This window comes from Magnolia sinica, chromosome 17 (genome assembly GCF_029962835.1).
Source record: "Magnolia sinica isolate HGM2019 chromosome 17, MsV1, whole genome shotgun sequence".
NCBI classification, from domain to species: Eukaryota; Viridiplantae; Streptophyta; class Magnoliopsida; order Magnoliales; family Magnoliaceae; genus Magnolia; species Magnolia sinica.
In genome coordinates, this window is record NC_080589.1 from 68777768 (window position 1) to 68805710 (window position 27943).

At 38.5% G+C, this 27943-nt stretch overlaps 1 long non-coding RNA gene across 1 annotated transcript; it reads right to left on the reverse strand.

Moving 5' to 3' along the window:
• Positions 1-616: 616 nt before the first annotated feature.
• On the reverse strand, positions 617-8811 carry LOC131231647 (uncharacterized). Its single transcript, XR_009164486.1, has 8 exons — positions 8178-8811; positions 7964-8093; positions 6509-7600; positions 3145-3325; positions 2030-2093; positions 1810-1921; positions 1051-1405; positions 617-939 (listed from the first exon to the last, which is right to left on the reverse strand). It is a non-coding gene; the product is annotated as an uncharacterized LOC131231647 (long non-coding RNA).
• Between the last annotated feature and the right edge of the window lie 19132 nt (positions 8812-27943).

A 27943-nucleotide genomic window follows, 5' to 3' on the forward strand; every position in this document is an offset into this window, starting at 1 on the left:
AACCTTTGAGGCAGAGCCAGAGATCGAGGATGATGAGGCTGCTTTCTCATTTATGCAGTTTTCAGATGGGTTCTAGTGAGCCTTGTTCTGATCCGCGGGATGCTGAGATTTCTTTTGGGAATTAAATGATGTAATTTAATACTTGTAATTTTGATAACAACACTTGTATTACGACTCGGTATGTATATGTATTTCAGGGATTTACACATGTACACATATATTTCTTTAAGTCTTTCGCTTGCGTTCTTCACTTATCCCTGAATTATATTTGCTATTTGGCTTAATCTATTCTATGTTTTATGTACTAATACAAACAACATACATCCATCATTAAATATGTTGCATAAGTGATGTTTTGGAACTCGGGAGCTGAGTTATGCTCGACCCCCGAATTTCAGGGCGTTACATAACCCTTTTTCCCAAAGATAGGGTTAAACATTAGTGAAACTAGCTGATTATTGCAGGCCACTGATTGCTTTACAAAAACATTGCCAAACATTTGGGGAATTGCCCATCCATGGCTGGGTCCAAACCAACTATGGTCGGTATAGCTAAAAAAATGGGTCCCGACTCGAACAAACTTAGGGGCTACTCGGGCAGGTCTGAATTCCTCTACTCTTAACCAGTGAGACACTATTCCCCACCAGACCTAACCCATCCTGAATTTGTTAAAGCCAATCCTCAACCAAATTTCAAATTATTTTGGAGTTTTCCAACCCTACCCCAAACGAGGAACCCAACAACCCAGCCCAACTCAACCCTAGGTTACGTTTGGGTAAGTAAGGTTTTGGTTGATCCCAAGATGCAACCCTAAAACTCAAGAGAGTCCTTTGACAGGGAGATAGTAATTAAAACCCCTCATAACATAAAATAGGCAATTACCACATAACAGAAACACGGTACTTACCGATTGCTATCGCAGTTGTGCTCCTCTGACACCTAAACAGATGTAGAGTAATACCATGAATAATTTCAGCATTTACCCATACATTGCAAGGGACATAAATAAAGTCACTGTATACAAAAGAGGTGGAGGGAAAGGCTACTTACACATCAATGAATGCAAAAGCTCTTGGAGATCATCAAGGGAGAAGCCAATCTCATCCCGCAAAACATGGTAGTGAGTAGGGCGCGTTGTTCCTTATTTAAAGGAAAAGACGATGCAAAAGCAAGCAATCCACACCCACCTTGATTGATTGTGTACCAATTCTTTCTGCTTGTGTATGGATATGAGCACAATAAAAAAGACTAGGTGATGCAATCAATCAAGGGAGGATGGATGGTGACTTCCCACAATTTAACAAAAAGGTCAGCTCCATATCAAATCTTACAATCATTCCTGTGTGTGAACACATGTAGAAGTCGTGGTTTCGCGGATGGCAAATTGCTTTGTCCACAACAGTGCCTATACAAGTGAAAAGATAAAGAACAAGAAAGAAATAAATAAAAGGACAATTCACATTGAACAAGCTCAGGAAGCAAAATTTCCAGCACAAAATGTTCACGTACCCAGATAATAATAGCCATTTGGAGTTGAGAATAAAAGGTCCAAAGCAAGCAATTCAATGCTCATCTGGAATATCTCGGTTCCAAAGATCAACACGATTTGCTAGCACCAAAGGCAAATAATATATATTTTGGGGCAGGTATAAGGCCCAATGCTACCCCAAAAGAAAAATAATCTCCTTTGCACTAACTTCTACTTGGGATGAGCATCCCACTAAACCATTAACAAAAAACCATGATGGATTGAAGTGAAAATTTTATTTTCAATACTCTTTTCTTCGAGAAATTTATGAAGAGGCTAACCATGCGGAACATTGTCCGGAGATTGAAGCTGGAAGAATTTAGTTTGGTGGTTTTTTTGAGCCACAATAATTATAAACTTTTGTGACCAGTTCTCATCAAGGAATTTACAGGCCTACAACGATAAAGATAAAGGTGAAAAGATCACGACCCTGCATTTTTTTAGACAGGTACACTTTGTAGCTTAGATAATTATTCATGGCATTTTCCATGGCAAGAATACCTCGATAATCTGATCTAGCTCGATGTTTAGGACCTGTGTGAATTGTGATTCACTCACTCCATCCCTATTCAAAGAAAAAAATAGATGGCAAGAATATGAGACAGTTGAAACTGAAACAGGATGGGGAAAGGAGTACTGAATTTATACAATTTAACTATTAGAATATTCTGTTTCATTACAAGTCCACGGTATTATAAAATCTTTTCATGCACCTACACATTCATCCCCAAAAGACACTACATTGCGGAAATGTATAAACATGTCAATCAGAGTATAACTTCAAATAGTTTCTTTCAGTTAAAATGAGCAAGAATGGTAAAGCAAAACAGAAGGTAAGATCTTAAGACTAAAAAATTCTCTGTTTTCCCTTTTGAAGGTTAAGGCAAAATCTGTTACAGCTCAAATTCAACAGACCTAGAAACCCAATCCTTGACACCATTAAACCTATGGAAAAAAAACAATTTTTTTTACTGACCTCACTATGCCACTGTCCTCGGTGTCTGAGGTGGGCTTAAACAGGGAATCTATCATTTCAACCTTGGGTGAATGCGCCCTCACAGATGCCCTATACCGAGAAATCAGGGGCCACTGCCTAGAGCTGACAACCTAAGAGCATAAATAAAGAAAAATAGAACAACATAAATAATGAGAAGCAGAAAAATCTGGTTGCATGCACGAGTGAATTTATATATTATTTGACAGAATTGAAACAAGTCTACTGTCACTTTATGACTAATAGTTGAAAAGGAAAATCATGCATCTTATCTTACCGCCGCAATTGATGGCACGTCGGACTAGCCTGGGGAACCATGTGATACATCCATCCCCAGGATGATTGTGGGAACTCTAGAAATCAGGGGAATGGAAGGTGAGTATTCAATTGCAAGTAATTCATTCATTCCACCAAGCCGTTGAAAAGAAAGGAAATGAGGTTGTCAGCTAATAGGTCAAACTTAGTTTTGTGTGTCTGTCCTCTAATCTGATAGGTAAAACTTCATGAGAGAAGCATCCAACTGTCCAAATTTCATGGTAAATGGAGATCACTTGATGTATCGTTTTACAGGGGCAGTCAAAGGTAACTACTTCAACAGCGTTCAGTGCATTAAAGGGCCCACCTATCTGATTATAAACTTGGGCCCACCTGTCCAAACATGCCATTAGTCTAAAAAAATGATCCTCAGATATTGTGCAGATATTGTCCTGTGAGTTTCATTTGGACGTGTATGATCTATTCAATCAATCTCAACAGGCCATCATCTAGCCCACTCTTCATCTGTTGAGTAGAAGTGTAACGCCCTGAAAATCGGGGGTCGAGCATAGACTCAACTCCCGAGTTCCAACGCATCACTTATGCAACATAGATAATGATGATTAAATGTCGTCTGTATTAGTGCCTTAAACATGAATGAGATTATACCAAAACAACATATCATACACCAGAGGCAATTAAAGTACGCTAGCGGAAGACTGTGATACGTATATAAACTATTCAAAATATAATAGCAAGCCCTCAGAGTATGAATGTCACTAGGTTAAATAATTACAAGTTCAGTTCCAAAATGTACAAAATAAGAAAGTGTAATGTTTTCTATCTCAAAACCCTGTAGCCCCGTCAGCGCAACTCCAGGTCTACATGGACCCACCAGAGAGTTGCATATAGGAGAACTCCTCATCATCGTAATAGTTTGGCTCTGCTTCATAAGCATCGCCATCACCTACAGCTAAGACAGAGTCTGGTTGGTGTGTACAACACCGTTCCAGAACGTGGGAGTGAGTGATCAACTCAGTGGAACTATGAAGCAAAGGTTAACATGTTATCAATTTAATCAAGCAGTAATGATAAAGCAATACAATACTCATATCCTAAGTACTCTTGTTAATGTAAGAATGATATGTTGTAATGATGCATACCCTCGCCTACACCCCCTCTTGTGACAACATCTTACGATCGCGGCATGCACCACTCCTAGTAAACGTGCACTTCCTTGCCAAAGCACCATGCAATGCGATGCATGATCATGTTATCCAAGTTCTTACTTAGCCCTTTTTCATACAATAGGATTGGAAAGCTAAGGCACCTCCCTTTATATTATATACCTAAACATTGATCCATCTAGGGTCGTCACTCCTAGTCATTCACATACGATAGATGATTCCAAGTTGCCACAGAGAGGCTCGTCACCTCAGTGCAAGTCTGGTTTATACTCTAGTTTATTACGGAGAGACTTGTCACCTCAGCACAGTCTAGAATATGCTCGAGGTCACTACGAGAGGCTCGTCACCTGATCGTAGGCCGATAGCACGAATACAGTGTCCCATACCACCGTATTCGGCTCACGAGTCTGGGTTGCTCACTGGACACTATGGGGAGGCTCGTCACCCCAGCATAGGCCAACAGCTCGACCATGGTGTCCCATACCACCATGCCCGGCTCATGAGTCTTAGTGGATCAAGGTACCAAGGTTAAATGGGTTTTCATTGATGAGTTTGGTATCTTAGATTTAAGTAGTAGCGTCCATACATGGTGAACATATATTAGGCCAATCGGGTTGCTTGACAAGCTTGACTGGTATGAGCATATGTCGAGCCGATCGACAAGGAGTGCGCAAACACTCCGTGTGGCCTAACCACTGTCGACAAGCAGCGTACGACTCGAATTTATCGGGCGTGTCCGTCATGGCTAAACAGCTCGACCACCGACCATAGACCATTACCGATTGCCTGGACTACATCGTAGCCCCAAACACAATACAAATAACAGTATGCACATGTATTAATCAAGGATAGCATATGAAAGCTAAAATCAAATATAAATCTTACTCTAAGCAATTCAATAAACCACATACTACACATGCGTCAGACAATAGCATTTCATCCTTAATTCATATAGTAGTAAAATAGGTTGTATAAAGGATTCTATAACCATAGATAAAGGAGTTGAAAATCTCATCTCAACACCCTCGTTACAAGCGTTCAAACAAGTATTTTCATATTCAAGCATTTCATTAAACACTTAGGCTACACATATCATATACATGTAATGCGGTAGTTATAATAGGTATTATAGCAAATCCCTTTACAAGGGGTTCACTGTGCGTACACCAAGCATGTATTATTAGTCAATGACCATGGCAAGCATAAATCATAATTCCATACACATTCGAATATTTCAACAAGCAAACGAAATGCATTAAAATTCACATAATCTACACATACATACAATATGTGGAAAACGTTGTATCTACACACATGTGACAGCAATCAAGTCAGTCATAAGTCATTACTGACATTGAAGCCTTGAAAACCATAACCTAAACATTTATAATCTGCACCTTATGCCGGTAGACTCGTAACAAATTCAGTTCGTACACCAAGTCTTTGTCTACGGCACCACAACAACCTATAACAGGGAATAGGTTAGCTATCCCGCCGTTTGCTCTATTTGAACCTCTAAAAAAAGTTAGGGTTAGGATTTTTTACCCAAGTATGGAGTCAGAATCGCCGGAAAAGTGATATAGATGTGGTGGTTAAGCACGTGGAGCGTCAGGGAAGAATCCCAGAAGCAAACGCCAACTCTCTCTCTCTCTCTCACTTTCTCTATTTCCTTCTCTTTTCTCTCTATTCTCTCTCCTAGGGTTAGAAATTCGTATGGAATGAGAGAGAGAGGGGTTTAGGCCCTTATATAGGCCCAAAAGTGATGAGAATGGCCCTAGGGCCATGGTATACTTAGGTTATAGCCAAAGACTAGTTGTTTTGGTCCAACGGAGCACATTTGGAAGCCCCTTTTCTGCATGCGGTCAAACTTAAGCTTCCTGACATTAGATCTAAGTCAAGTTGAGTTTTCGGTTCGATTAGATTTACAGATCGACCGTGGCGGACCAGTTTCAGTTTAACGGTCACCGATACTCGATTAGGGCCACAAGTGTACTGACATGTGTTGAAAATTTTTCCTGATCCGAGGGTATAATTGGGTCAGATTCCGATGGTCTGAATCCTTAGATTTGGCGTGCAAGTGAAACGACTCAATTCACTTAAGTCCTAGTTTATTTTCTAAAGATATTCGCGTTTCTCACACACTTCGCCCCGGGCTCAAGTTGTACGTTTTTGGATACAATTAAGACTTGATTTCTGAGGTAATGGTCAAGTCCAATATAGCGGATATAACCGTATGGTTTCGTAATAATCAGACTTTTGACGCGCGGTCCAGGTCCGATACGGAGTCTCAAGGTGCTCCCGAGAGCAACCGGGTTTAGAAATTGATTTTAGATTTCAGGGTAAAGTAGCGTCAATGATTCTGCACGTTTTGGGTCTTGCAGATCATATTTAAAGTGATTAGTGCTAATTTCACAGGTACTCTATTTTAGCACTAGCTAATTCTCGTTTAATTTCTAAAGGATTTGGTCCTGAGTGATTTCTGCCTGAGGTGATACTCGGGTCTTTGTACGGATTTTTCCGAGACGTTACAAGAAGGAAATCTACAGACACTAACTGCACATCAGCAGACACTAACTGCACCCAAACAACAAATGAAAATGAATTTAAATATTAAATAAATAAATAAACTAAGAGCTTAGCAACAAAAACTCTAAACTACCAAACAGCCACGACTATTCCACCATTTAGCTTAAACACAAAGGGAACTCTGTTCATGATGGGTACTAACAAGTAGATTGATCAAATTGTTGATTTGATCTATTTTTCTGTAAAAGATCATGACTACTCCTATTAAAGGTCATTGAACAAGAATCTTAAAGACAATGGGCCACATCTTGATGTTAAAGGCAATGGGCCATCACAAGGAAAACATCTCCACACATCAATCCAACTTAGGCATGTGCAACCATGCTGACTAAGAAAGAAAAATAGATTATCAACAGAAGAAACATGCTCTTGTTCTAGCACTCACATTGAACTTATTTGATTTATATATTGAGGTGCACAGGATGCCGCTAACTTTAAGGCCATTTAAGTAAAGATCATTCGGCCACTTTATTCTAACATCAAGATGTGGCAAACCCTGAAATTAGACCATTTCCGCAAGCTAAAGTAAATACTAACTTTAAAATATAGAACATGAGATGCAAAATTTAAAACTAAATCAAATAAACTAGTGCATGAGCCGGCATAGAAAAACAAAAAACAACATTTCTATTAGTTAATGGATCAGATTTTGATCATAGACTACACAACAATGAAGCCTCAAAATCATTAACTTTTCAAGGTTTTTTCCTGCAACAGCTATACCAACATTTTCAAGATTTCGACTTCCATAAAACCAACATGCATATAAATAAATAAATAAAAGAAAACTATATAAGTTGCATTTTGTACTTGACTATTAGTCAATGAAAAGAATCTACAATGACAAAAGTATATATCTTTAATATTTAAAATATAATAATTTAAAGAGGCAGCCTCACACATGACTAGTTAGAAAATAATTTACCGTCCACCTAGGGCATAAATTCCAAAGTGTCAAGTGTGTACAACATCCCACTCGTCCAAAAGGTTTGGCCCCCACCACGAAGAATGCTCAACATAAAAATCAGGCTCGTCCACTCATCATGTGGCCTACACCAAAGAAAACAATTGGTAGAGAACTGCCAATTTGATAATCCTAACAAGATTCATGTGTTGAAGTTTTACAATCAACAAAACCTCAATTTTGAATTCTTCAATCCCTTGCCCTAAATTCTTGAAAAGCCTTTTCCTTGTTATTTCCTAACCATTCATCAACTTACCCTGAAAGTAACCATCCAACAATTTTGGGTTTTAATTACAATCAAGAAGCACATAAATCCATCCATTCTTAAAATGATCATGATCATGTAAAAGCAAATTTGGCAGTGAAAGTGGCAAAAAAAATAAACAAAAAATCTAGTCCAGACAGCTAGCCCTTTGTACGAAATAGACGTATCACATCACACTATTTACCTTAAGACAATCGGGATCTCATAATTCCTGTGTTTAACCATAACCACCATCCGCAAACTCATGAATAGCCAAACCAACCATTGTAAGGTGTAGGAAGTAATCAGGCATAACAGGGCATCATATATATAACCTACACAACATATATATTCATTTATAATAAAGCACATAAGCTACAGTCATACCACAACTAGGAAAGGTAAACACATCAAACCACCTTATTTACTTCTGAGAGTTGATCACCTACAACCACTGTATTCTAACTTGTGATGCAGCCAAATCTTTTCTAAAACACGTCTTCCATCATTTTACAACCAAATACATCAAATCAGGCAAGGAATCCTATTAGATTGCGCCAAATACCAGAAAAAAATCAGATCTAATCTCCAAACCGAATCTATAGCTTCAAAAACCTAAAGAAACCGTAATAAGATAAGATGGACAAGATCTCTCCATAAACCATGAAAAAACATCATTCTGGGGAAAGAAAATGTATGCTCCATCCCCAAACATCATATGTATGCTCTGTCCCCAAATGGACCATTTCTTTTCGACGGCATTGGAGTAGTAGAAATCCCTAAATCCCCAATAAATAAATAAAAAATAGAAGGTGAAATCCCCAATTCCAAAAATCCTCAGATCCCCAAAATCCTAAAATCTCCAAATCCGTAATTCGTAAAATCAGAAAAACCCCAATTCGGGGTCCACATTCAAATCTGTAAGCCCTAAAATCCCCAAATCCCTCAATGAGGGTCCACATCAAATAAAAAATCCATAAATTACTAAATCCCCAAATTCCTAAATCGGCATTGAGATTGAGATTGAGAGAGAGAGAGAGAGAGAGAGAGAGAGAGAGAGAGACCTCATGCTCGACAAATAGTCGTCAACCGAGCTTCAGAGAGAGAGAGAGAGAGAGCGAGGGCGTGCGTGGGCAGGGCGTTCGTGGATCAAAGACACACAAGAAAGGTTAGGGAGACATAGAGGGAGAGAGAGAGAGAGAGAGAGAGAGAGAGAGAGAGAGAGAGAGAGAGAGAGAGAGAGAGAGGATTAGGATGAAAGAGAGACAAAGGAGAGGATTAGGGCGAGAGAGAGAGAGACAGAGAGAGGGAGAGGATTAGGGTGAGAGAGAAAGAGAAGTGGACGGGGATTAGCTACTGACAGGTTGTGTAGCGAGACTTGTTACTGAAGTGACGTCACCAAGTTCTGTGGGGCCCACTATGATGTATGTGTTGTATCCACACCGTCCATCCATTTGGAGATATCATTTTAGGTCATTATCCAAAGAATGAGGCAGATCCAAAGCTTTAGTAGACCCCACGACAGAAAACAGTGGGGAGAGTGATTCCCACCGTTGAAACCTTCCTAAGGCCGACCATGATGTTTATTTGAAATCCAAACTATTCACAAGTTAACACAGAGATGAAAGAAGGTAAAACACAAGTATCAGCTTGATTAAAAACTTTTATGGGCCGTAGAAGTTTTTAATGTTGGGCGTCACTCTCCCCACTCTTTTTTGTGGTGTGGTCCATTGGAGGTTTGGATTAGACTCATTCTTTTTCTATTTCCCTAAAATGAGCTCTCCAAATAGATGGACAGAGTGGATACAAAGAATACATCATCATGGGGCTACAAAACTTAGTTATGTCAGTCTTGCTACCCAACCCGTCAGTAGCTGATCTGCGTCCAGGACATCCTGCGAAAGCCTTTAACAGGAAGTTCCAGCGCAAGGATGTTGGGTGGGGCCCACCGAGATGTTTGTGAGAAATCCACCCCGATCATCCATTTTATGAGATCATTTTAGGACGTGAGACCAAAAAATAGGTGTATCCAACACTCAACTAGACCACACGAGAGGAAACACTGGGAATTCAGTGAGCACCATAGACATTCAATCAATATTGTTTTCCAATGGTGTGGTCCACCTAAGATTTTGATCTACCTCATTTATGTGATATAGTATTAAAATGATGTGCAAAAATTGATGGACGGTGTGGGTTGATCCCAAATTTATGGGCCTTACAAAAAATTGTGGTCCAATCCGTTCTCCTTATTTGTGGTGTGGTCCATTTAATCTTTGGATATGATTCATTTTTTGGATAATTCTCTAAAATGATCTCGAAAAATGGATGAATGGTGTGGGTTGATCCCAAATTTTCTGTAAATCCAAAACTCAAGTGGACCACGCCTTACGAAACAGTGTAAAATAATAATTTCCATCGTTGATACCTTCCTTGGGTCCACAGTAATGTTTATTTGCCATCCAACCTGTTCATAATATCAAAAAGATATGAATGAAGAGAAAACACAAACATCAGCTTGATCCAAAACTTTTATGGCCTCTAAGAAATTTTCAATGGTAGAGGTTCAATCACACTATTTTCGGTGGTGTGGTCCACTTGAGCTTTCGATATGCTTCCTTTTTTTTCTTTAGACCTCAAATTATCTGTTAACATGGATGAACAGAGTGGATAAAATAAATAAATAACCCTGGACCCCATAGAGTTTACTCTAGTAAGGGTAATGAGTAACTCACCTAAATGTAGTGAAGAGGGGTTTCCTTAAAACATTCATAATTATATATTGGGCTTGCCTAAATGTGATTCACATATCCAACCTAATCATTATATGTATCCCACTTGGATGAGGGGTCAGACCAAGTTTTAGCCGCATCCAAAACTCATGTGGGCACCACCAAGTGCTTTTATATTTTTTAGGATATCTTCACATGGTTTTAGATGGTATGACCCACTTGAGTTTCGTATACGGATGATTTTTGAGATATCTCATAACCTAAAGGGGACACATCAAATGCATAGTGTTGATGTTCGACACACATCATGATGGGGCCAACAAAACTTACTAACATCAATTCTTAGGTTCTCACGAGGTCAATAAGTTGGGTCACAATTTTGACCAAAATATTTGGCCCATTTTACATATCTGGTCCATTCACTCTATTTTACTGATCAATACCCTCAATTTGATTAGTTACTCGCCTCGATCAGGCTAGCTACATATGAGAAAGATATTGGGCATACAAGATTGATCAACAATTTGAGTGAAATTTGATTTAAACATCTGAAGTTATTTACTATTCAATCTGGACTAATTAGATTGTCCAAAAACGATTAAATGTTCAATTAGTGGATGTGCCTAATAATTAATTAATTTTTTTCACAGATAAATTTCAATTTCCATTTAAAAATAACATTTTTTCAAAATTTATATTTTTTTACTCTTAATTTTTCTTTGAAAACCTTTAACAAAATATCATTTTTATTATAAAATATTTCAAATATATATATATATATATATATATATATATATATATATATATATATATATATATATATATATATATACAAATTCTGAAATTTTATTTTCAAAATCTCTAAAATTGTCACAAATTTTAATTTTTTTCCCAAAAATTCTAAAATGCTAATTTTTTTTCTTCAAAAGCATCATTTTGTTTTTGACTTTTCAATATTCTTTTTAAAAATGATATATATATATATATATATATATATATATATATATATATATATATATATATATATATATATATATATATATATATATATATATATATTTTCAAAATCTCTGTGTTTTTATAAATAACTTTTTCTTTTAATTTCAAATTTTGAACATTTTCAATTATTTTTCAAAATCACAAATTTTTTCAACTTCTTCATTTTTTTGGTTTCAAAATGTTCGTTTTTTTGATAAAGTATTGATCTTTTTAATATCGTTTTATTTTAAAATTTTCAATTCTCTCTAACTTCACCATTTTTTTAAAGTATTTTTTTTTTGAACTCGTCAATTTTTATTGAACTTCTCGATTTTATTTTGTTTTTCAAAATACAAACTCTCATTTTCTTTTTCAAAATATTTTCATTTTTCAACATTGTGAAAATTTTCCCATTTTTTAAAATCTTTTTCAGGATATTATTTTTTTTCTCAAAATCAAATTCTTTTTTTTTTTTTCAAATTTATCAACTTTATTCAATATTCTTTTGTTTTTCCCACAAAAAAGATTTTTTTATTAAATCACGATTTTTTTTTTCAAAATCTCATTTTTTTCTCAAACATTGTTAAATTTTTTAAACTTCTCAATATTTTTTTTCATGTGATATTACAAATCATTTAAATATTAGTTTTAAATTAATAAATAAAAATAAAAATTCTACTCATTTGATATAAAAACAAAGTAAATTTTCTTTTTGCATTCAATCAATTGTTAAAAACTAATCTTAGATACAAATATGTACAATTAAAACACTAAAATTCTATTAAAAAACAATTATTAGACTACCAAAAAACTTAATTTTCCACCATATTCTTAAAAAAATGAAAAAAAATTAATGTTAAGGCAAAAGTCCTTTTATGACGGACCATGATCCGTCGCAAAAGCAACTAAAAAGCGTCGCCATTTGATATTTTGGGCGGGAATTTGCAACTGATCATATTCCGTCATAAAATCAAACTTTGTGACGGATTTAGTCCGTCACTAACTTACGACAGATAAAATCCATCGTAAATCTGATTTTAGCGATGGATTTTGGTCCGTCGCGAAATTCTGCGACATTCCGACGACGGATTTTCGAGAAAGACAAGCTTAGTGACGGATTAAATCCGTCATTAAACCAAGAGATTTTCGTCCGTCGCAAAAATATGTCGCAAATTCGCGATTTTGGCGTAGTGGCAAGTACTATGTTGGGAATCCCTCTTCTAGCGATCGATTAAATGTCGTGGACGTAATGCGTTTTCGGTAGCGTCCCTGGGGCGACATGTAATTCCATGTTTCTTGGGTGAGAGTACAAAAGATGGCGTGTGTAAATCATTTTATATACGTGACACATCAGTTTGGGGAACTGGATGTCGCTTAGTCGCTGCTTTTCCAATTTTGGGGGTTGGATGTCGCTTAGTCGATCCAATCTAGTTTTTCTTAGGAAAGTGGATGTCGCTTAGTCACTCTTTTTCTGGTCTTTTGGAGGTTGGTTGTCGCTTTAGTCGCTCCAATCCGGGTTGCGAGAATCACCTGGGCATGTGTGGTGTTTGTTTTGGGATAGCAATGTAAAACCATATTAAGCGTGGGACACGCCGGCGAATCTTCGTAGTATGGGATGCTGGGTGAGTCAGATAACTATAATTACATTTTATATTATGGCAATTGCTAAGTGTGATACACCGCATATACTTTGCTAGGCATGCATCTCATGTAGATTGTTTGTGCAATGATAACTCTTGTAGTGTGGAGTACTTGACGTATCAGAACCTTTACATGTTTTATGAATTCTTTGAATTACTGTTAATCTTAAAGGATAACTATCACTATGAGTAGGGCATTGACCATATCCCAAACGTACAGTTAATGCAGGTGACGAACATATTGAAGACTTAGAGAACTATTTCCTTATAGAAGATTATACGAAAGAATGAAAAGATAAATTTATAATTTGGTTTTATACTTCTGTTGTGAACTCGATTAATGTAATAAGCTTCCATTGGGAAGGCCATTAATTATTCTTTTTACTTTGATGAAATATATTCAATACAGTTGATTTTATTCTCATGAATGTTACCTTCATGAATGTATCTGGATGTAAACCAAACGAAAAAAAAAAATAGGGTGCAATTTCAGAGCATCCAGTTTGTACATTATTAACACCCGTTTTTCTCGGGCACGAGTATAAACTTTGACCATAAAATCTCGGGCTGTTTCACATACCTTCTAACATAGTTGTAAAACTCATTGGCCCAACTCAAAACTCATTGGGATCCGATCAATCCAAATAGCACACATACCTTCTAACATAGTTGTAAAAGTCATTGACCCAACTTAAAATTCATTGGATCCCATCAATCCAGATAGCCCACATACCTTGTAAGATAGCTGTAAAACTATTGACCCAACTAAAAATCTTATTGGATCGATCCCATCAACCCAGATAGCCCACATACCTTCTAACATTTTTGTAAAACTCATTGACCCAACTCAAAACTCGTCTAAGTTGAGTACAAGTGAACTCGACTAAGCAAAATTTCAAGCTGAGACGTTATAAAACTCAATCATTAGAGCGGTTCGGTCCCAACCCAACAGGGCTCATTGAGTTATTTCTCTTCATAGTCACTCAACTAGTTAAGCTTTAAGAAAAATTAGGAGACTATTGGGGAACCGTGAAAGCACACAAAGATGAATCAAGCAATACACTCCAATCGCACAATCAAGTCCAATCACAAACAATCCGAACTTTATGTGGAAAAACCCTTTCGGAAAAAAATCACAGCACAAAGAGACAATAATACACTATAAAAGAATAAGATGACCACCCTAGGAATGAATTAAAAAAGCACACAATTCTATGCACACGCTCGATGGCACCTTCGATGGGATTTCAATAGCACCTTCGATGGTATTTCAATGGCATCGACGATCTGTCAATGGCATTGAAGTAAAACGCCAAAACATTCCAACAATAAAACATGTATTTTCTGAATTTTTGTGATGACATTGAGATTCTTATAGATTTAAGAGATCAACAACAAAGACTTGCCAAGTTGTCTCTCTGCTGAGTCATTGAGTTGTGAGGTGCTCAGAGCTTCGAACTCAGTCTCAAGTAATAAACCAGCACTGCAAATCTTCATTATGGCCATTTTCATTAAGTAAATACTATTTTAATTATTTAATCTAATCATTCAATATTAGCAGAGTCACACAGAAGCAGGATTGAGTCATCAAGTCGACATGGCCCGGATGGATTTCACATTGTCGAACGAAGAGTCTAACACAATCATCTGAATTTCATGCATACAGGAAAATTTATTATCAGGAAGTTGTATTTCCATCAAGAAAACACCACAAAAAATTGAAACAAGAAGGAAAGAACGCTGAGTTTGTCTCCAATTGCCGGGCCGCATTTCCTATTTAGCCATCTTTCATTTGAGCTATATATCTATTCCTTTTTCTTTCTTCTTCTTTTGTAGGGCGGTCACCCACTAGGAGAGAATTCAGTGACAGTTGGGATTTTGTATGTGGTCTTGAGCGATTTGTTCCTGAGCGCAGTCCAGATGTTATTGACATAATACGAGATCTGATACAACTGATTGATCTTATTATACATCTCATCTTTTTTATCTCCAAACTCGGTTGTAAGGAAGTGATTGGCGCACTGATACCCTTCGCCCAATTGGTTGTATGCATCTTCAGCTTCGTTTAAGTCCTTATCAGCTACACCTTTGATGGTTTTATCTATGCGGTCACCTGTGGTTTCCCAAAGGTCATGGCACGTCGAATAGGCTGCTTGTGTATCAGCGTCGCCAGCAGCACTTTTGATTTGCTTGTCGGTGTATGCGAGGGATTCTACAGTGAGGGTCTTTATCTTGTTGAGAAATATATTCAGGATGCCAATCTCGTCGACTTTCAAGCTATTGGGATCTGATGCTAGAGTCGACTTACATCCTTCAACGTCCATATTAGAGAAACTGCATACCTGTTCGATCAGATTGGCGTCGGCCTTCGCTGAGGAGAAGAAGGAGAGAGAGAAGAGAAGGAAGAAGGAAAGGAAGATGAAAGAAGCCATTTCTTTTTCTTTTTCTTTTCTTTTCTTTCTTATTTTCTTAGATATATAGAGAGGGAGGAATGAGGGAGGTGGATGCATTTGTGGCTTTTATGTATACATACACTCAATGGAGGGAAGATTGGTTGGTTTTGTGGTGGAACCCATTCCATGGGGTAGGAAGGAATTAGTGGTTGAGATATCATTCCTCTCTCTTTCCTTGACCAGAACTTGTAACCGTTTGGAATTTGACTCTCTCTCGTTTGAGGATTTAGGGTAAATTGAGAGAGGATTGCATGTGTACGGGGGAAAGTGGGGGCCATAGAGATGTCTGTGATAAATCCACTCCGTCCATCTGTTTTGAAAGATGATAGGATTCTAAAAATCAGGCATATCCAAACTCATTTGGACTATAGCACAAAAAACAGTGGGGATTGAACGCCTGGTGGTGAGTTTTGTATCAGGATGATATTTGTTCCTACAGTTTATCTGAGTGGTAATAATTCTATGAACGGTTTGGATGGTATACAAACATCATGGTCAGCTCCAGGAAGATTTCAACGGTGGATGTTGCTATTCCCACTGCTTTGTTGATGGCCCACCTGAGTTTTGGATCTTCCTATTTTTAGAATTCTCTACTATCGTGGTCTTTCAAAACAGATGAAAGGAGTGGATTTGTCACAGATATATTTGTGGACCCCACACAGCCCCAGGCGCAGGGATATCTCTGTGCCCGGGCACATGAAATTGTATTTTTAATGAAGTAGATTTATTTATTTATAGTTTGGTTTTGTTGTGGAATTCATGATTTTCCAGTTTTGATTTTGGTAATCCATGTCAAAAAATTCATATTTTTGGAAGAGTGGTTTATATTAAGTCCTTTTGAAATATTCGAGCAATCCCATTATTGCCGTCTCTCTCAACAACCACTTTGATTGGATGGTTCTAACCATCTGACTAATGGGGAAAATGAACTGCTGAGATTGACCTAATGTAGCTATCATGTAGCCATCTTGACCGTCCATTCCTCTCAAAAGCTGCTTTAATTGGTGGACCGTGATTGCTCAAGTAATGGCTTAGAAACTTGATAGTTTGTATAGATTAGACTATTAATAGGTCAGTCATGATTTGGGCCTTTTATCACGTGAGATCACCTTCACTGCCAAACCCTAACAAAATTTTTGAATCTAATGATTCTAACAATCCGATTATTGGAAATAAAGTAGATGGTCCATATTTATCATAGTACGAAAGGTCTAATCCATTATTTAGGGATTTCCATTGATTATTAAAAGGCTTTTGTAGGAAGTTCCTGGGAAGCTAGGTGGGCCTCCCTGATGTTTTTGATAAATTCGCCCCATTCATTCATTTTGTCAGCTCATTTTAGGACATGAGACATAAAAGGTAAACCACCATAATGTTTTTGATAAATTCACCCCATTCATCATTTTGTCAGCTCATTTTAAGACATGAGACAAAAAAGGTAAGGCAGATCCAAAACTCAAGAAGACCAAAAGAGAAGGAGAAGTGCGGAAAAAAGCCTACTGTTGAATCTTTGCTATGGCCCACCTTGATGTTTATATGACATCCAAACTGTTTATAAGGTCAGTCGGGATGAACTGAAAAAAAAAAGCCTGATACAAAACTTCTCTCGCCATATAAAATTTTCAACGGTGTTCGTTCAATCGATCCCCACTGTTTCCTCTTGAATAGCCCACTTGAGTTTTGGATCAGCCTCAATTTTAGTCTAATGTCCTAAATTGATCGGCAAAACAGATGAAGGGGGTGGTTCATAACAAAAATCATGGTGGCCCCACCTAGGTTTCCAATGCATTAACTTCCTGTGAAAGCTTTTACAGGCAATCGGGTTCATTATTTGGAATGTGAATCATGTTGGACCCTTTTAAATGTTAACCCCTCTCAAAAAATTACTTTGATAATTAGAAGATCCTAACCATTATGGCTTTAAAATAAACAAATATTTTGATTATAATAAAGAAGTAATTTTGATAATTGATATGGACCATCTATGGGTGGCACACCCAATGAGCGTGGATGCCCCACATACATCCCCGTAAGTGGGCGTCATGGAAGCCTGGTGTTGCACATGTGGGGACTATTGGCTTGTGTGCCATTGAAAGTTCATCAGATTATTGGTATGCTGCAATGGGGTTTTATATTACTCTTCAACACGAATGCCTAACTTGTAATGAGGTGTTATATATATTAACTCCACTGTAAATGATGTGTAACTAAACATTCCCTTTTAGGCCTTTATTGACGTAGGAAATAGGATCCATTGTACTTAGGCATAGGCCTTTTATTACATTACCTAAGATTATTTTAAAAAAAAAAACCCTTGATTTAAAGGTTTTTAAAAAGAGAAAACTAATCCTTTACGTAGTAAAGAATAGCTAATATGTAAATGGTGAATTTGAATTTAAATTTTATAGTGCTTCATCTTCAGAGTATCCAAATCATGATTAGGATCAATGTTACAGCACTTACAAGAACTTTGTAGCTTTTGCATTCATGTCATGTATAGTTCCAGCAAGTTAAAAAAAATCTAGCAGCATGTTCATCTTTTTCAAAGGCGTTTAGAAGGTGCTTCATCTTCAGAGTATCCAAATCATGATTAGGATCAATGTTACAGCACTTACAAGAACTTTGTAGCTTTTGCATTCATGTCATGTATAGTTCCAGCAAGTTAAAAAAAATCTAGCAGCATGTTTATCTTTTTCAAAGGCGTTTAGAAGATCTTGGACAGAAATAGCACATAACTATTCCGCTGGATAAAACATGGTCAGTGTCGATTGATTTAATAGTCGGCGTGGGACCGCTGAGTTCAGTTAGACATCTCAAATAATGTGTGGGACCACTATTTGAGCCTCAAACAGTCCGTGTTGAACTATGATCTGGGCCCTAAATGGTCAGCTTGGCCATTGCTTAGGTCTCTTAGATGGTTGATATACTCGACTTAGGCAGCTAGTGCTAAGCCACTCTGATGAAAGGTTTAAATGCTGGCGCATGTTTATATTTCAAAGGGATGAATCCTCAGACTCCCTCATTTTCACCTTGTCTTTTATATGATATCATGAAACAAATTTCACGAACATCGATAATGAGAGAACAAAAAGGGTATTTATAGTAATAGAAAGTTGTTATTACCAGCCAAGCAGTAGTTACACGATTTAGGCGGTTATAGAAACATGTGCATAAGAAATTCATCTTTGATACTATGTGAAAAATAGGTAAGAGAGAAATTCTGAATTTCTTATTAATATTTTTTCTTGATAATGTGTGATATATAAATATTTGGAGGAATAAATAATATTAACTACTAGTAAGAAATAGTCATACACAGTGCGATTATTATAAGAGTAGAGAGAGAGAGAGGGACAGTCCTGAAGAAAGAGTGAGATGTAAAGAGAGTTCTGATCAATAGAAACATTCTTCATAGGACTGGCCGCAGCTGCGAGCACCATCTGAGCTTTAGATGATTTCATGCTAGCCTTAATCAGCATAAAACATGGAGCTATGCCACCATGAAGGTGGCTTTAGAGGATGTAGGTGCGGGGGACGACGTGGGTCGTATGGCTTTAAAGGCACTTGTGGTACATTTTGCACTTCGCACATGCCCATCATGTTGCGAGTAGTACTCACTCCTTTGCAGCATAATATAAACCCTCGATCGTGGTGTAAAATGTGAGAGAAGCTAGCTTATATTAGTTTCTAGAAAAAGTTTGATTATCCCATTACAAAGAACGAACAGAAACTAACACAGGTTAACACCAACCGTCCGAAAACGGCTAGTCATTCCATGATCCAAATAGTCATATCTTTAATCCAATGGTTTGAAATGTTTGGATTAATAAGTCAATAGTAAAAAAAATGTTTTTGTATTGTTTTGATATTTGATGGCCTCAACTGTAATAGTTCATTCCCTCAATCTATAGAAACCAGACCCTACATTTCTAGAGAATCCACAATCGAATCAAACGATCTCAACTATAAGGGGAAAAAAAAAAAAAAAACTCTCCCCCTTCCTTTTACTAAGTGATATTACATAATAAAACTGAGCTCTCAAACTCATTGCGTTACTGAGTTCAAAAATTCATTGAGTCTACCAAAAGATAGTAATTACCTTGGCTGAGTTCCTAAGGTGGTCCATTTGTCATATCCTATAAAAAATTCACCAATAACATTATGGGAGAGAGGGCGAATTATACTTTAAGAACAACATATTCAATATATGTTTCAACCTCGTTACAATTTTTAATTTATATTTTCAATATCCAAAATCTTTATTTCACAAAATTCTCAACATTTATTTTTATATAACTTAATAAGTACTCATTTGTAGAGATGGGAAACGCCCCTTTAGTATAATATGTTACAATGATCAACTAAAGCTGTCCTAACTAAGCTTCACATGCAGGGCTTTTAACGAGCCGGGCCTCAGGTAGGGTCTTATTTCAAAATTATGATTTTCTAGGCCTGAGCCCAGCCCATTGACACCCCTATTTACACGTGGAAATTGAGAGTGCACCGCTTGGAAACGTCAACCGCCTTAGGAAACGGACTGGCTACTCCCCCTGCCACAGCCAATGGCTGGTGGTCGCGTGCTCCATTGGCCCCGCCATGATGTATGTGTTTCATCCATGCCATACATCTATTTTTTAAGATCCTTTTATGGTATGAGACAAAAAAAAGGTAGATATATCCCATTCTCAATTGGACCACATTACGTCAAATGAACTTTAACCATTAAAAACTTTCTGGGGGCAATAAAAGTTTTGGATCAAGCTGATCTTTGTTTATTGCCTTCGTCTATATGACTTAATAAAAATATTGGATATCAAATAAACAGTATAGTGGGCCTTAGGAGGATTTTAATGATGGATATCCAATCACTATTATTTTCCTGTGGTGTGGTCCACCTGAGGTTTATTTCCCTCTCAATTTTTTTTATAAAGCCTTAAAATGATCTTTAAAAATGTATGAACAGAAACACATACATCATAGTGAGACTCATAGAGCACCGACCATCAGCCACGGGCCGCTGGCAGGGGGAGTAGCCAGTCCATTTTCACCGCCTTAATGGGAACGGATTGGTTAGTCTCCCTGACTCTAGCCCCGTGGCTGGTAGTCGGTGCTCTGTGGGCCTTACCAAGATGCATGTGTTTCATCATTTTTGTTCATACATTTTTACCTATCATTTTATAGTTTTATCCCAAAATTGAGAGGTATATAAATCTCAGGTGGACCACACCGCATGAAAACAATAGTGATTAGATATTCATAACTAAAATCCTCCTAAGGCCCACTGTACTGTTTATTTGACATCCAATAGGTTGGTTAGGTCATAAATGCACAGATGAAGGTAAAAAAAATAAAAAATCAGCTTGATCCAAAACTTTTATGGCCCCAAGATGTTTTTTAATGGTCGACGCTCATTCAACACTGTTTCCTATAATGTGGTCAATTTCAAATTGGGATATAACTCATTTTTGGTCTCATACTGTAAAATGATCTGTTAAAATAGATGGACGGCATGGATGAAAAACATACATCATGGTAGGGTCCACGGAGCACCGACCAGCAGCCATTGGCTGGTGTGAGGGGGGAAGTATCCAATCCGTTTCCCGCCTTAAAGTAAAATAAAGCCACGTTGATAGGCTTAGCCTCCCATGTGGAAATGGAATACACGAGACGCGGATTGCGTACTACCCCCGCCCGATCCTGGCTCCGAATGGGCGGGTGTGTGGGTTCGCCCACCATCATGTATCTATACATCCATCCTGTCTATCCTCTTTCTTAAATTATTTTAAGGCATTAAAACAAAAATGAGGTAGATCCAACGATCAAATGGATCACACCACAGATGACTCTTGCGTTTAACGCAACTGACATTTAATGCTTTGTGCATTTTAATGCAACCGAGCTTATTATCTGGTGTGGTCAAATTGATCGTTAGATCTACTTCATTTTTGTCTTGATGCCTTTAAATAATATGAGAAAAGGAATTGACAGCTTAGATGTACAGATACATCACGGTGGGCCTGCCCACAGACCTGCCCGTTCGGAGCTTGGGAGGGGCGGGGGTAGTACGCAATCCGCGTCCGGAGTACACATGCCACGTCGTAAGGTTTGGCTCCTATGTGGAATAGATACACGTGGTGTGCTTACCAGACTTTTGTTAAAAGCAATGAAGACAACGTACGAATATCATGCGCAAGGTAATTCACAGCACGTGTTAATTTTTCAAAAGTGTGCCGCATCTGTACCATTCATCAGGTGGAGCCCTTTATGTAGATGCCCTGGACCAACATTTCAGCCAGTCCGCTCATCAGGAGGCCATGAGCGTTTGAGAGTAATAGATGGTGGTTAGGAAAAGCTAAATATTCTCTGGCATTCATTTAGGCCCAAAATCCACCTTAGTATATTTTCTTTACCTTTGTCCACACCATTCTCACAGTGGGCCCCACCTGATGAACGGTCCTGATCATGCATCTGTGTGTCACACGGAATCCAGAAAGTTGATGCCTGATTTATATCATTAGACGAGGAAACTGAACGTCACAGACGTCTAATCAGTTGTGTTCATTGTAACATGAGGAGGGGTTTGCTAATACCACACGGAAATATAGCCGCCCCACACGTGCCAACATGGTACATGTGTGGGACATCCAAGTCGCTCATTAGGTATGCCCTGACACGTGGATGCTGTCGCTAGTGGCACAACTTATCAGATCGGTTCGTTGATTGGGTAGGACACAGAAAATAGATGAATGTGTACGGTCTGCCAACAGTTTAACATTCTGATTTATTTGTATATTGGCCCATCCAGTCGATGGACGGGCTATATTATTTTCCTATGAATTTTATTTACTGTGGTCCACCTAATGGATGGATTAGATCTTACACATCTACGCAAATGACTGCAATGCGTGAGCGATTAATAAACCTCTGTACACGTTGGGATGCTGATTGAGCTAACGTAAATGGGCTTTTAATGGCCAGCCAATGAAGTCTTCTTTATCCACCAGGTGGACCAAATGTGTGAATGATCCGGACCGTTCAAGTGGTGGGCCCCTTCATGAATAGTACATGGACAAAGTATTGCTTGCCAAAGACGATCCTAGCATCCAATCCATGAACAGCTAGTATCGTGGAATGGTCACGGTTTATTAGAATAATCTTGATAGGAGAATCCCAACCTTTCAATTTGCATCCTGAAAATAGAGATGCATAGAAATGGTCCACACTCATCTGAAAAAGGCCCCAAGATAGGTGATTAGATTTAATCATGGTCCTACCTAACAAACCTACGGTCTGGATCACTAACTGATGTGGGCCCGACTTCCACTGATTCTTGAGATGTAAGGTCGCAATTGACGGTCCAAAATTCAAGCCCATGATCTAGGGCCCGAGGCAGTTAGGGTTAGATCGGATCCACTGTTCGTAATACCCGGAAGAAGTGGATCCGGACAGATTGGTAGGTTTGTGACGTGGCGGAATATGAGAAGATGACGTACCCATTGTCAAAGAGTCCACGGTCTTTTTCAAAAGTCGCTGAGTCCGTAGAGTAATCGACCATGGCCCTCCTTTGATGGTGTATGCGTGGCCCAATCACATCCGTCCACATCATTGATCCACCAAGCTTGATAGTCCTCCGAGCCGATGTCCATAATACTAAGCCTGCGCCCGAGCGATCCTACTTACAAGTGGGCCCATTGTTCAATGATCTAAACCGTTGATATGATTTGACTCACTATTGATGGCCCATAGGTGGCCGGAGTCTGATTACGTCGGGCCCGCTGATCTCTAGCAAGGAGCGGCAGATCTGCTTCTTCTCCCTTTTTCTTTTTCTTTTTCTTTGGGGGGGCCGCTTCCTAGGTGGCCAATATATCAATGGCTTGGATTTATGACCCATGGGTAGAGCTGTACATAGGTCGAGCTTGGCACAACTCAACTTAGCTCAGCCACTAGCTGACCTAGCTCAAGCTTAGCTTGGTCCTTAAGCTTCGGACATGTTTGGTCAGCAGCTCAAGCCAATTCAAGCAGAATTTGAGCTTATGCGGCATTTTCTCAAACACATGAAGTATACCTTTAATTTCTCATTATATGCAAAACAACAACCACAGTGTAGAGTATTACATTAAACATTCAATGGACTGCATCAAAATCAAGAAACAAGAATAGTTTTATCATATGATGTTTTTTTTTTTGGTAGTGATTTATTTCATATCCATACCTTGCTTGCCACAAGTGAATTGTAAGGAAAATATATGCACTCGAAATAATAGTAAGTTGAGTCATTTCACCAAACACTTGGTGAGCAACATCAATATCAAAATAAGCGGGTTCCGAACTCGTTTGATCCGATCCGGGTCAATTTGAGCTCAGATAATTTCAAACTTGGCTTGAAATTTTTCCGTGCTTCAAAAATCAGCTTGACTAGGCCCGAACCCAGTCTCAAACCGAGTCGAATAGAGCTTTTTCGAGTCAAGTCGAGCGAGTTAACCAGCTAACTCGGTTGGTATACAGCTGCGCCCATGGCCCACTATGTACCAACTGAAAACATGAACATACACTCCAAACTCTTGGCCCACCAACATCGAATTCACGGCCAATGCTTACCTGGTGCTGACTCAGCCACCGTAGCAGACACGTAATCAATCCAAACCGCTTCATTCATGACGCAAAAAAGGACAATAAATTGTAAAATCCTGACTGTCCAGTTGATGGCTGACATTGAATTCATCTGTAGCCCAAATTCAAAGGACAAGATCAGATCAGTATGATTATCGAATCAGTGTACGTCTCGTCCTATGCTCCATCAACAACATGGACAACAGTTTGGACGGTCTGGAAACTATGGATCCTTCTTAAGCCACGTGTACGGTGGACGAATGTCCACGTATAGAATAGTAAAGCTGATTGTATTTCTCACCTGTCCCGTAATTTGCGGGGAGAAGTAATGACTAGTCGACGACGAAAGTCTTCTTTTCTTTCTCCAGCGAAGACTTCATCCAGTCTGCATCACGCGATGAAAGCCTTTGAAAACGGTTGGGAAAGAGGGAGTGTATGGTCATGATGCATAAGCACTTGAATAGTGTCCTGATGCACTGTTATATAAGGATGGGGCCCATTTTTTTGGTCATCCAAACCGTTTATTTTACGCATTGTATTTTAGATGGATTGATAACAAAAAACCCTACCAGATTAGATGTTTCTATGGCTTTGATCTGTTGCATATGAATACACGGTCATATAAAGTTTTCGATAGTGGGCGTTCAATCACAGTTGTTTTCTATGGTGTGGTCCACCTGAGATTTGGATCTGCTTCATTTTTTGAGCTCATGGCTAATGATGAGCTGGAAAAATAGTTGGACGGCTTTGATATACAGTACATACATTAAGGTAGGCCCCACGGTCAGGGCCGCACCCAATCAGCTCCCATTATTTGATGGGTGGGATTACTAATCTACGTTGGAGAGCGCGACTTGGCTGAGACCCAAGACCTAGTGATGTAGGTGCGACCCTGACTGTATGACCAATCTAGATATATGCACTGTATATCCACACAGTCCATATATTTTTTCATATTATTTTAGATATTATTCCCAAATATGATGAAGATACAAATTTCAGGTGGACCACACCATAGGAAACAGTGGTTATTAAACTCCCACCATTAAAAATTTCTTAAGGTCCATCATAATTGTTTTGACCATCCAAGCTGTTGATAAGTTCAAGCAGGCCTGGATGAAAGGGGAAAACGAATATCATCTTATCCAATACTTCTGTGCCCACAAAGGTTTTTAATGGTCAAAAACCACAGTTTCCTGCGGTGTGGTCTACCCGAAATTTGTATCTTCTTAATTTTTAGGACGACACCCTAAAATAAGCTTATAAAACAGATGGACGGTGTGGATATATATAAAATTCATGCATCGAGGTGGTCCCTACGATCAGGATTACACCCACATCTAGGGTCGGAGCCTAAAAGTCGCGCTCTACGTTGGATCGGTCTGAATCAAAGACACCACGGCCTATATGGTCCTGATGCCCCAGTGCTTGAACAGGGTCCTGATGGAAGATTGCAAACAAAATGGGCCCTTTTCATGTCATCTGAACCGTTGATTTTACGTCTTGTACGTTATATACGCTGAACCTCAAAGAAGTCCGACATTAATATTCATAAGGCTTTGATCTGTGTCATGTATTTGAACGGTTAATAAGAAATACATCAACCGTCCAAAGGAAATGGTTAAATATTTGATGACTAGGATCTCCCAATCGAGATGATTTTTGAGTCATCACCAATCTGGAGTGGGTCGGTCTTATTCGGAAAAAAGGGCTCCATTTGTAGAAAAGAGGAGCATCAGACCCTACAATTCGTCCAGTTGAAGGGATCCCTTGGGAGACCAAAACACGTTGACAGAGTGAAAAACTGTTATTAAATAACAAACTATCATTGTATTTAGAATTTCAATCGCACAAGTAACGACTTCTTAAGGCATGACATGTGGGACCCATCTATTTCCAAAATTTACGCCGGCTTCCAATTCTGGCACGTGAGGCCTAATTCAAACCGTCGGTCTGATGGGATGCGGATTAGCTACCGAGTGGTTGAGTAGCAAGACTTGCTACCGAAGGACGTCAACATATTACGTGGGCCGACCATAATTCATGTGTTGTGTCCCTGTGGACTGTTTGGATTCGCGTATAGTATTATACTAGGGTACCGTTCATGTATACATTGGACGGTTTTCAGAGTGTATTTAAATCAATTAGATACTAAATAATGTTTGGATAGTAGGTATTGTTTGGTATAATATAAAATACATCATATAGATCAATGTTTAGATATGACGTATTATGTTTGCGTATTGTACAATCTTAATTGGGTTGATTGGCCTATTTGACGTATGAAACCTTTTGATTTTTAGCTCAGATTATTTTCACGTTGAAATGTACCAAATGAACGGTCCCGATCTTACACTGCATAAGTACCAGATATATCGTAATTATACAAATTTTAAACTTTCATCCGCTGTTGAATACAGCGCAATGAATACGAAGTATTCATTGCAATAGAACCCACTGACAATACTCTTCCGTCGGTTCGAAAATTTGGTTGGAATTTGTATTCGCACGCATGGGATTCAAATTCTATTCACTCCAATAGAACCCACTGGCAATACTCTTCCGTCGGTTCGAAAATTTGGTTGGAATTTGTATTCGCACGCATGGGATTCAAATCCTATTCACTCCAATCCAAACACGCTAAATCTCAAATCATAACTTTTAATACTATACAATACATCCCAAAACACGTATCCAAATAAGCCCTTACCGTCCATCCATTTGGAGATATCATTTTAGGGCATGAGAGAAAGAATGAGGTAGATCCAAAGCTCAAGTGGACCCCACCATAGCAAAGAGTGGGGAGAGTGATGCCCACCGTTGAAACGTTCTGAGGGTCAACCATGATGTTTATTTGAGATCCAACCTTTTCATAAGTTAACACAAACATGAACTAATGGAAAACACAAATATCATCTTGATCGAAAACTTTTGTGGCCCCTGGAAGTTTTTAATGGTAGGTGTTCAATCTCCATTGTTTTCTATGATGGGGTCCACTCGAGCTTTTGATCCAACTCATTCTTTAGCTCATGCCCTAAATTGATATATCCAAATGGATGGATCGTGTGAATATAATACATACATCATGGTGGGGCCTATAGAACATAGTGACGCCACTTCAGTAGCCGGTCTGGCTGCTCAACCTTTCAGTAGCACATCGTTTTCTGTGGTGTGTCTACTCAATCCCTGGATCTGATTTTAAAATGATCTCTCCGGATGGATGGATAGTGTGGAAACAACACATACATCACGGTGGGCCCACAGAACATGGTGATGGCTACTGCTACTCAACCTGTCAGTAGCTAATCGTTCTCTGTGGTGAGTCCCATCAGACTGACGGTTTGAATTAATACTTCAGTGACCTCACGTGCCAGAAGAATCGGAAGCCGGCGTAAATTTTGGAAATAGATGGGTCCCACATATCATGCCTGGGAAGCGGATTGGCTAGTGTATCACACACCAGTTATACAGCTGCTGTAGGTATGTGTCGTGCGAAGACGAGCACTGACGCTCCTCAAGCTCCGAGTTATACGAACGGTTCCAAGGATATCAAAGTTACATGGGTCTCGTAGTAATGTATTTATTATATCTATACTGTTCATCTATTTTTAGAGATAATTTTAGAGCATTATCAACGAAAACAAATCATATCCAAAGATCATCTCGACCACACCACAAATAGTAGGGGAGATAATGATTTTCATCGTTAAAATATTCGTGGGGCCCACCATAAGGTTTATTTTTCATCCAATCCATTCATAAGGTCACAAAG